General features: G+C 36.2%; 1 protein-coding gene across 1 annotated transcript in view; it reads left to right on the forward strand.

Moving 5' to 3' along the window:
- Nucleotides 1–12,425, forward strand: part of ADAM32 (ADAM metallopeptidase domain 32) — a 163,534-nt gene that overhangs the window by 122,333 nt on the left and 28,776 nt on the right. The gene's annotated exons all lie outside the window — the stretch shown is intronic.

Consider the following 12,425-nt stretch of genomic DNA (forward strand, 5'->3'; position numbering starts at 1 on the left):
TCACTCTGTATGACTGACTCTAGGTCCATCCACCTCACTACAAATAACTCAATTTCATTTCTTTTTATGGCTAGGCAATATTCCATTGTATATATGTCCCACATCTTCTTTATCCATCCATCTCTCAGTGGACACAGGTTGCTTCCATGTCCTGACTGTTGTAAATAGTCCTGCAATGAATGTTGTGGTGTTTTTTTAATTATGGTTTTCTCAGGGTATATGCTCAGTAGTGGGATTGCTGGGTCATATGGTATTTCTATTTTTCGTTTTTTTTTTTTTTACATCTTTATTGGAGTATAATTGCTTTACAATGGTGTGCTAGTTTCTGCTTTATAACAAAGTGAATCAGTTATACATATACAAATGTTCCCATCTCTCTTCCCTCTTGCGTCTCCCTCCCTCCCATCCTCCCTATCCCACCCCTCTAGGTGGTCACAAAGCACCGAGCTGATCTCCCTGTGCTATGTGGCTGCTTACCACTAACTATCTATTTTACGTTTGGTAGTGTATATATGTCCATGCCACTCTCTCGCTTTGTCACAGCTTACCCTTCCCCCTGCCCATATCCTCAAGTCCATTCTCTAGTAGGTCTGTGTCTTTATCCCTGTCTTACCCCTAGGTTCTTCATGACATTTTTTTTTCTTAAATTCCATATATATGTGTTAGCATACGGTATTTGTCTTTCTCTTTCTGACTTACTTCACTCTGTATGACAGACTCTGGGTCCATCCACCTCATTACAAATAGCTCAATTTCATTTCTTTTTATGGCTGAGTAATATTCCATTTTATATATATGCCACATCTTCTTTATCCATTCATCCGATGATGGACACTTAGGTTGTTTCCATCTCCTGGCTATTGTAAATAGAGCTGCAATGAACATTTTGGTACGTGACTCTTTTTGAATTATGGTTTTCTCAGGGTATATGCCCAGCAGTGGGATTGCTGGGTCATATGGTAGTTCTATTTTTAGTTTTTTAAGGAACCTCCATACTGTTCTCCATAGTGGCTGTACCAATTCACATTCCCACCAACAGTGCAAGAGTGTTCCCTTTTCTCCACACCCTCTCCAGCATTTATTGTTTCTAGATTTTTTGATGATGACCATTCTGACTGGTGTGAGTTAATATCTCATTGTAGTTTTGATTTGCATTTATCTAATGATTAATGATGTTGAGCATTCTTTCATGTGTTTGTTGGCAGTCTGTATATCTTCTTTGGAGAAATGTCTATTTAGGTCTTCTGCCCATTTTTGGATTGGGTTGTTTGTTTTTTTGTTATTGAGCTGCATGAGCTGCTTGTAAATTTTGGAGATTAATCCTTTGTCAGTTACTTCATTTGCAAATATTTTCTCCCATTCTGAGGGTTGTATTTAAGTCTTGTTCATGGTTTCCTTTGCTGTGCAAAAGCTTTTAAGTTTCACTAGGTCCCATTTGTTTACTTTTGTTTTTATTTCCATTTCTCTGGGAGGTGGTTCAAAAAGGATCTTGCTGTGATTTATGTCACAGAGTGTTCTGCCTATGTTTTCCTTTAAGAGTTTGATAGTTTCTGGCCTTACATTTAGGTCTTTAATCCATTTTGAGCTTATTTTTGTGTATGGTGTTAGGGAGTGATCTAATCTCATACTTTTACATGTACCTGTCCAGTTTTCCCAGCACCACTTATTGAAGAGGCTGTCCTTTCTCCACTGTACATTCCTGCCTCCTTTATCAAAGATAAGGTGACCATATGTGTGTGGGTTTATCTCTGGGCTTTCTATCCTGTTCCATTGATCTTTCTGTTTTTGTGCCAGTACCAGACTGTCTTGATTACTGTAGCTTTGTAGTATAGTCTGAAGTCAAGGAGCCTGATTCCTCCAGCTCCGTTTTTTGTTCTCAAGATTGCTATGGCTATTCGGGGTCTTTTGTGTTTCCATACAAATTGTGGAATTTTTTGTTCTAGTTCTGTGAAAAATGTCATTGGTAGTTTGATAGGGATTGCATTGAATCTGTAGATTGCTTTGGGTAGTAGAGTCATTTTCACAATGTTGATTCTTCCAATCCAAGAACATGGTATATCTCTCCATCTATTTGTATCATCTTTAATTTCTTTCATCAGTATCTTATAATTTTCTGCATACAGGTCTTTTGTCTCCTTAGGTAGGTTTATTCCTAGATATTTTATTCTTTTTGTTGCAGTGGTGAATGGGAGTGTTTTCTTGATTTCACTTTCAGATTTTTCATCATTAGTGTATAGGAATGCCAAAGATTTCTGTGCATTACTTTTGTATCCTGCTACTTTACCAAATTCATTGATTAGCTCTAGTAGTTTTCTGGTAGCATCTTTAGGATTCTCTTTGTATAGTATCATGTCATCTGCAAACAGTGACAGCTTTACTTCTTCTTTTCCAATTTGGATTCCTTTTATTTCCTTTTCTTCTCTGATTGCTGTGGCTAAAACTTCCAAAACTATGTTGAATAAGAGTGGTGAGGGCTTCCCTGGTGGCGCAGTGGTTGAGAGTCCACCTGCCGATGCAGGGGACGCGGGTTCGTGTCCCGGTTCGGGAGGATCCCACGTGCCGCGGAGCGTCTGGGCTTGTGAGCCATGGCCGCTGAGCCTGCACGTCTGGAGCCTGTGCTCCGCAATGGGACAGGCCACAGCAGTGAGAGGCCCGCGTACTGGAAAAAAAAAAAAAAAGAGTGGTGAGAGTGGGCAACCTTGTCTTGTTCCTGATCTTATTGGAAATGCTTTCAGTTTTTCACCATTGAGAATGATGTTGGCTGTGGGTTTGTCATATATGGCCTTTATTATGTTGAGGAAAGTTTCCTCTATGCCTACTTTCTGCAGGGTTTTTATCATAAATGGGTGTTGAATTTTGTTGAAAGCTTTCTCTGCATCTATTGAGATGATCATATGGTTTTTCTCCTTCAATTTGTTAATATGGTGTATCACATTGATTGATTTGCATATATTGAAGAATCCTTGCATTCCTGGAATAAACCCCACTTGATCATGGTGTATGATCCTTTTAATGTACTGTTGGATTCTGTTTGCTAGTATTTTGTTGAGGATTTTTGCGTCTATTTTCATCAGTGATATTGGCCTGTAGTTTTCTTTCTTTGTGACATCCTTGTCTGGTTTTGGTATGAGGGTGATGGTGGCCTCGTAGAATGAGTTTGGGAGTGTTCCTCCCTCTGCTATATTTTGGAAGAGTTTGAGAAGGATAGGTGTTAGCTCTTCTCTAAATGTTTGATAGAATTTTCCTGTGAAGCCATCTGGTCCTGGACTTTTGTTTATTGGAAGATTTTTTTTTTTTTTTTTTTTTTTTTGCGGTACTTGGGCCTCTCACTGTTGTGGCGTCTCCCGTTGCGGAGCACAGGCTCTGGACCCGCAGGCTCAGTGGCCATGGCTCACGGGCCCAGCTGCTCCGCGGCATGTGGGATCTTCCCGGACCGGGGCGTGAACCCGTGTCCCCTGCATCGGCAGGCGGACTCTCAACCACTGCGCCACCAGGGAAGCCCTATTGGAAGATTTTTAATCATAGTTTCAATTTCAGTGCTTGTGATTGGTCTGTTCATATTTTCTATTTCTTCCTGATTCGGTCTTGGCAGGTTGTGCATTTCTAAGAATTTGTCCATTTCTTCCAGGTTGTCCATTTTATTGGCATAGGGTTGCTTGTAGTAATCTCTCATGATCTTTTGTATTTCTGCAGTGTCAGTTGTTACTTCTCCTTTTTCATTTCTAATTCTATTGATTTGAGTCTTCTCCCTTTTTTTCTTGATGAGTCTGGCTAATGGTTTATCAATTTTGTTTATCTTCTCAAAGAATCAGCTTTTAGTTTTATTGATCTTTGCTATCGTTTCCTTCATTTCTTTTTCATTTATTTCTGATCTGATCTTTATGATTTCTTTCCTTCTGCTAACTTCGGGGTTTTTTTGTTCTTCTTTCTCTAATTGCTTTAGGTGCAAGGTTAGGTTGTTTATTTGAGATGTTTCCTGTTTCTTAAGGTAGGATTATATTGCTATAAACTTCCCTCTTAGAACTGCTTTTCCTGCATCCCATAGGTTTTAGATCGTCGTGTCTCCATTGTCATTTGTTTCTAGGTATTTTTTTATTTCCTCTTTGATTTATTCAGTGATCACTTCGTTATTAAGTAGTGTATTGTTTAGCCTCCATGTGTTTGTATTTTTTACAGACTTTTTCCTGTAATTGATATCTAGTCTCATAGCATTGTGGTCGGAAAAGATACTTGATACAATTTCAGTTTTCTTAAATTTACCAAGGCTTGATTTGTGACCCAAGATATGATCTATCCTGGAGAATGTTCCATGAGCACTTGAGAAAAATGTGTATTCTGTTGTTTTTGGATGGAATGTCCTATAAATATCAATTAAGTCCATCTTGTTTAATGTATCATTTAAAGCTTGTGTTTCCTTATTTATTTTCATTTTGGATGATCTGTCCATTGGTGAAAGTGGGGTGTTAAAGTCCCCTACTATTATTGTGTTACTGTCAATTTCCCCTTTTATGGCTGTTAGTATTTGCCTTATGTATTGAGGTGCTCATAAGTTGGGTGCATAAATATTTACAATTGTTATATCTTCTTCTTGGATCGATCCCTTGATCATTATGTAGTGTCCTTCTTTGTCTCTTCAAATAGTCTTTATTTTAAAGCCTATTTTGTCTGATATGAGAATTGCTACTCCAGCTTTCTTTTGGTTTCCATTTGCATGGAATATCTTTTTCCATCCCCTTACTTTCAGTCTGTATGGGTCTCTAGGTCTGAAGTGGGTTTCTTATAGACAGCATATATATGGGTCTTGTTTTTGTATCCATTCAGCCAGTCTGTGTCTTTTGGTGGGAGCATTTAGTCCATTTACATTTAAGGTAATTATCGATATGTATGTTCCTATTCCCATTTTCTTAATTGTTTTGGGTTCGTTATTGTTAGTCTTTTCCTCCTCTTGTGTTTCTTGCCTTGAGAAGTTCCTTTAGCATTTGTTGTAAAGCTGGTTTGGTGGTGCTGAACTCTCTCAGGTTTTGCTTGTCTGTAAAGGTTTTAATTTCTCCATCGAATCTGAATGAGATCCTTGCTGGGTAGTGTAATCTTGGTTGCAGGTTTTTCTCCTTCATCACTTTAAATATGTCCTGCCAGTCCCTTCTGGCTTGCAGAGTTTCTGCTGAAAGATCAGCTGTTAACCTTATGGGGATTCCCTTGTGTGTTATTTGTTGTTTTTCCCTTGCTGCTTTTAATACGTTTTCTTTGTACTTAATTTTTGACAGTTTGATTAATATGTGTCTTGGCATATTTCTCCTTGGATTTATCCTTTATGGGACTCTCTGTGCTTCCTGGACTTGAATAACTATTTCCTTTCCCATATTAGGGAAGTTTTCAACTATAATCTCTTCAAATATTTTCTTAGTCCCTTTCTTTTTCTCTTCTTCTTCTGGAACCCCTATAATTCGAATGTTGGTGCGTTTAATGTTGTCCCAGAGGTCTCTGAGACTGTCCTCAGTTCTTTTCATTCTTTTTTCTTTATTCTGCTCTGCAGTAGTTATTTCCACTATTTTATCTTCCAGGTCACTTATCCGTTCTTCTGCCTCAGTTATTCTGCTATTGATCCCATCTAGAATATTTTTAATTTCATTTATTGTGTTGTTCACTATTGCTTGTTTCATCTTTAGTTCTTCTAGGTCCTTGTTAAATATTTCTTGCATTTTCTCTATTCTATTTCCAAGATTTTGGATCATCTTTACTATCATTATTCTGAATTCTTTTGCAGGTAGACTGCCCATTTCCTCTTCATTTGTTAGGTCTGGTGGGTTTTTATCTTGCTCCTTCATCTGCTGTGTGTTTTTCTGTCTTCTCATTTTGCTTATCTTACTCTGTTTGGGGTCTCCTTTTTGCAGGCTGCAGGTTTGTAGTTCCCGTTGTTTCTGGTGTCTGTCCCCAGTGGCTAAAGTTGGTTCAGTGGGTTGTGTAGGCTTCCTGGTGGAGGGGACTAGTGCCTGTGTTCTGGTGGATGAGGCTGGATCTTGTCTCTCTGGTGGCACCTGTATTTCTGTGGGAAGATTACCAGGAGTGTGACTGCTTGGTTGAAGGGTATATATGTTTAAAATTCTAATATAAATCTGTTAAAGCCATATTTCTTTCCCCAAATGCCCAAACACTTTTAAATTTACTTGCAATGTAAACAAATGCCTCCTCTACTTCATCTCTCTCCCTTACCCCCAATCTTCTTGAGCTTGAGATCTAGAAATATTCCTTTGAACACTGTGGGCATGTCAAATAAAACTTATCTGGAGCATAAATTTGTCCAACAGGGCAATTGTTGACCTGCTAACAATCTAAGTTCTCACTCCTTCAAATTCACGGACATTGCTTATTCTTTTCTTCCCCATAAAATAAGTAGTACTTACTCATCATTGAGGACTTTGAAAATTTAGAAATCTAAAGTAGAAAGCAAGAAATTAACCATATTTTTTTTACAATACAGAGTTAACTCTTCTCCTGCAAGCTTTTTTCTTTGTCAATATATGTACATGTGTACATATGTATAAATTCATTTATTCATTCATTCATCAAATGTGTTTGTTTGTGTGAGTATGCAAATTTATCCATTGAGTCACTGATTCAACAAAGCAGACATGGTAATATATATAAAGGGAAATAGCTTGCTTTTTTAATCCCACACATTTCTCAAGAACTTTTCCATGCTTTAAATATTGCCTAAAAATCGTTATAAGAAACAATATTATTTACAATTGGCCCTTCATATCCATGGATGTGGAACCTGCAGATATGGAGGGCCAACTGTACTATCCAGTTTATATAAAGAACTTTGATATCTACAGGGGTCCTGGAACCAATCCCCATTGGATACTGAGAGATGACTGTAACTTTTTTATTTTAACCATTCTGTTATGTTAAATGTCATATGATATTTGATTCTTCATTATTATCAAAATTTGCTTTGATGAACAAACTTGTACATAAATATTTGTAAGCATTCTTGCTATTTCTATGGGATAGATTCCCAAAACTAGAATTATAGAGTATAAGGGGGTTAATCCTCTTTAAGATACTAACCTACAATTTTAAATGCTTTCCAATAAGTTTTATAAATTTATTCTATGGGAATAGGCATATAAGAATGCCTCTTTCATTTCTTCCTCTCAAGTCTAAGTACTATTTTATTTTTGATATTTGCCACCTTGATACACAAGAGAAAGTTCTTCACTATGGTTTTAATTGTCTCCTTTGACTGTTAGTGAGATTGAACACATATTCATGTTTAATAACCATGTGTTGATCAGTAAATTATCTATTCCTGCCTTTTGCCCACTGGTGTCTAAGATGTGGTTCCATGTATATTATTCATTTGCCAAATATGTATAATGGCTGTTTTATTTTCTTTACCTATCTATTCTCATACCAGTATAATATTTTTTTACATTTATAGCTATTGGTAAAAATCAAATATTTATATTGATATGGCAGATTTTCTAATTATCCCATTTTTAGATTATTTATTCAAGACTTTGTTATTTTCAGGATAGTTTTATGTTTTCTTCACATGGTGTTGCATATTCCTTGTTAAAATTATTTATACGTATCACATAGTTTTGTTACTGGTGTGATTAGGGATCTTTCCTCATTACATTTACTGTGTAAGAAAGTTAATGATATTTGCATATTCATTTCTATTCAGGCAACTTACTAAACTATAGAAAATTTTTGAGGTTTTTGGTAGACAGTCATCTCTTGAAAATAACAGTAAAATTACCCATTTATTTCTAGTGGCTGTACTTTCAGTTCTTTCTATTGCTTTATTATATTGACTGGATCTTAAAGGAAAATTGAAAATAATAGTGTTTATTTCCTATAGGTACCTTGGAAGTCAACCTTACCCTCTGATGCAGTGTGTCTCAGATTCTTCTTGAGTTATCCAGCCCTATTTATGTAATCAATCACTCTGAGAAGCTCTGGTACTTTTGAAAAGGGGATGATATTCAAGGCCATAATTAGATCCCTAGGGGTACACACTGTATTTTTTTTCACATGAGGAGAGACACAGTGGAGAAACAGTGAGGCTACTATCTGCTGTTTTTAAAAGAATTACCCTTTTCTCAGAAGTTCATGGATTTTTTGGAGTATGGAAGAATACATGGATCTTTAATCACAGTTTTGCCATAAACAAGTAGAAAGCTGGAAAGAAATGTATGAAACAACAGTTTTCAGATATTAGACAATAGGCAGCATAGGGCTTTATTCTTTGAGAGAAGGGAAACAAAAGAGATGTGATTTCCCTGGCTCTCCTCCTATTGTCAGGTTTTGGACTGCAGTGCCTTGGGTGGGATCTGGACTGAGCGCAGGCTCAGTAGCTTGAGGAGAAGGAGATTTGGCATTATGAGAGATTAAAGTGGTTGGAATCTGTGAGGCAGTGTTCCAGGGAAGAAGCATCGATATGCAGGAAGAGGTTCAGAAATTTGCATAGAGGTCCTTATGGGTCTATCGATGAAGATCAAACCACACAAGACCAGGGAAGGAATGACAGAACTGTTAAGCTGAACAATTATCAATGTTTACAGAAGGCTGGGAGTTAATTTAAGTTACAATCAGTCAGAGTGAAGAGGTGTTTTTGAAAACCTGGGACATTCACTAGAGATCCCAGAAGAGTCATGCTTTACTAGTAACACTAAATTAGCCTTAGAGCAAAGGATATTCTAAATCTGCCCTATCAAAGTTTAAAAACAAGCCTTGATCAAGCTGTTCTGCAAGTAACTTAACTGCCTGCCAGCACCAATGTGGCAATCTTTAAAGGAAAACAACACGTTCTACAATATGATATTCACAGTATCCATCATAGCATTTTAGAAAGTAACAAACATACGAAGAAGGAGAATTATGTGACCCATACCAGGAGAAAAATTTAGTCAAGAGAAATAGACCCGGAAGTGTTAAAAATGATGTAATTAGTTGACAGGGATTTTAAAAAGCTATTACAAATATTCTCTTGGATTTAAAATAAAACATTAACACGGTAAGAAGAGAACTGGGAGATATAAAAAAGCACATGGAATTTATAGAAATAGGAAAACACCATAACTGAAATGAAAAATTCTTTGGATGGTATTAACAGCACAACTGACACAGCAGAAGAAAATGTCAGTGAACTGAAAGATAAGGCAATAGAAACTATTCAAACTGAAACAAAAAACTTAAAAAAGACTGAAAAAAAATGAATCAGTGACCCATTAGATGCTGTCAAATGGTTCAGCATATGTGTAATTAGTGTTGCAGAAGAAGAGAAAGAGGGGAGGCTAGAAAAAATTTTAAGGAATTTTCAAAATTTGATAAAGCATGAACTCAAAGTTCCAGGAAGTTCAATAAATCTCAAGCCAGAAAAACACAGATACATACCAAGACACCTTATAACCAAATTACTGAAATCAACAATAAAAGTAGTTTTTTTTTAGGCTGAAAAACAACTTTTATTTATTAAGAATGAATAATGATATATAATAATGAAAATAATAATCAAGAACTAATAACGTATCAAGAAGAAGGATTATTACTGACTGATACACGTAACTGAAAAGCTCAAGCATGGCTAGATTCCAAGACTCAGATGATGCTGTCAGGGTTCTGCCTCCCTCCATCCCTCGATTTGGCTCCCTTCCCTCTAGGATTCACTTTCATGCAGACTCTCCACACATGTGGTAATACAAGTGGCATTCAGCAGCTCTAAGTTTAAATCCTACCAGCAGTAACTCTGAGACAAATAGCTTCTCTTTCTAAAGGGTTCCAGTACATTGACTAATTGGCCTGATCCGGTTCATGCACCAACCTCTGGGCATGGAAAGTGTGATGCATGGAAGCTGGGCAGGGTCACATCCCACAGTAACCACTCTGCCAATTTATAAAGGATTCATTTCCCCTAAGAAAATTTCAGATACTTTGCCAGCTGAATAGTGTAGATTCTGGGAAGAAAAAAATAGCAGATGTGTTCATTACTATTATCTTAAGACCATAACCACTTAACCATATTTCTCAGATAAAGAGGTTTACTGAAATAGCTATGTGTGTGATGGTTAAACTATTACATTGAAAAGGGACATTGAGTGATTAAGTCTACACCAATGTATTCATGAAGGTAGTCTCAAATGCCCACAAACAATATTGAACACAAGAACAAATGCTCAACTTTGGCTTGTCACAATAATAAATGGCAATAAAAAATATACAAAGGACCAAGAACAGAGATTTGAGGCCTAAAATCCATATATATACTGTGACTTCTGCTCACCCAAGGTTGATTGAAACAGGTAGCTTCCAATTAATAAAAGAGGTGGTTGCTTTAGTTATAAAAAGATAAATTATTGGTGTTCAGTCAGTCCTATTCATTCTGAAACAAACATGAAAGCGAAATATGTTCTTTTGTCCCCATTTTTTCCCCTAACAATTTCAAAGCTACAGAAACACTGAAGACTATTACAATGACATCCACATACCCTTCACTTAGATTTACCAGTGATTAACCTTTTGCTGTACTTGCTTTCCCTAATAAAGGGAATATTTCAAATGTAGTCAGAGGAGAAAGATACATTGCATCTGGAGGAACAACGATAAGAATGACTCCAGGCTTCTTATCAGAAAATATGTAAGACAAAAAAAATGAAATGACGTCATTTAAGTGTGAGAAAAAACCTGTCATTTAGTGTTCTATATCCAATGAAAATATTTCAAAAATTAAGGATATAAAAGAATTTTTTCAGATATAAACATCTGAGAAAATTTGTTGCTAGAAGATATGCACTAAAGGAAATATTAAACTATGTTCAGATGGAAGGAAAATAATGTCATATGGAAATGTGGATCTACACAAAGCAATGAAGAGTGCTGGAAATGAAAAAGATGTGGATAAATATAAAATAGTGTATTTCATTTAAACTTTTAAGAAGACAATTGACTTTTTAAAGTAAACAATAATAATGTATTCTGGCATTTATAGCATATTTAGGCAAAGTTGTCTGTTGTTTCTATTGCTGTGATTTTCATTTGCATTTCTCTTATGATTAATGGTGTTGAGCATCTGTTCATATTCTTGGTGGCCATTTGTATACCATCTTTGGAGAAATATCTACTCAAGTCCTTTGCCCATTTTAAAGTTAGGTTATTTGATTTTTTTGTTGACTTGTAGGATTTCGTTGTATATTCTGGATATTAACCCTTTATCAGATATATGGTTTGCAAGTTTTCTGTTCTATAGGTTGCCTTTTCACTCTGTTGATTGTTTCCTTTGATGCACAAACGTTTTTAAGTTCGTTGTGTAGCCATTTGTCTATTTTTACTTTTGTTGCTTGTGCTTTTAGTGTCATATCCAAGATATCATTGTGAAGTCCAATGTTACGAAGCTTTCCCCCTATGTTTTCTTCTTGGCGTTTTATAGTCTTAGGTCTTACATTTAGGTATTTAATCCATTTTGAGTTAATCTTCATATATGGTGTGAGATAAGGGTCCAACTTCATTCTTTTGCATTGGGTATCTAGTTTTCCGAGCACCATTTGCTGAAGTGATTCTCCTTTCCCCATTGAGTGGTCTTGGCACCCTTGTCAAAGCTCCTTTGACTATATCAGTAATATGTTTACCAATAACAGTAACTGAATAGGTAAATGGAGATATGGGAAAACCTTTTTATAGTATAAACAATATAGAAGGAATAATGGAGTTAAATAATTATCAGTGGATGCTAAAACTAGTGGGTGAAAGTTTTACGAGGACCCAGATACTTTCATAATCTCACAAGTATCTCCTCACAAGTTGCTTATTAATTACAAATGGAGGCATGGTAACTTACAGTGGAAAAAACTTGGAAGACAGCACCTTAACCAAGTGATCCAAAAGTAACGACACAGTATTATGACAAAGTGACAACATGGTGTCTCCTGAGAAGGACGAAATATTTCTGTGAGGTATTTCACAGCAGACATATACATACACACACAACAACATGAAGGTGATGTGATAGAGCTAAGGCAATGGATACCCCAAACAGAATACTTTTTTCCTGTACATTTAAGCCATGAAATAAAGAAATTAGATTCATGTTCTTAAGTTGAGATCTTAGAAATTGAGAGATGTTTTATATTATTTTGAGAAGTAGCATAGCATAGTGGTCAAGGGCGGAGACTCTGAAACCAGATAGCTTCAGTTTAAATCCTGTCTCCATCACTTACTAGCCATGTGACCTTTGACAAGTTAAATATTTATGCCTCAGTTTATTCATCTGTAAAGTAGGAATAATAATAGTCCCAACCTTATAGGGCTATTGTGAGGATTTGATGAGTGAATCTATATAAGTGCGCAGAATAGAGACTCACACATAGCGAGCACCATAAAGTTGTTTGCTCTTATTAATTATTTAATTACAGAAATTAATT

The sequence above is a fragment of the Phocoena sinus genome, chromosome 21 (genome assembly GCF_008692025.1).
Source record: "Phocoena sinus isolate mPhoSin1 chromosome 21, mPhoSin1.pri, whole genome shotgun sequence".
Taxonomy (NCBI): domain Eukaryota; kingdom Metazoa; phylum Chordata; class Mammalia; order Artiodactyla; family Phocoenidae; genus Phocoena; species Phocoena sinus.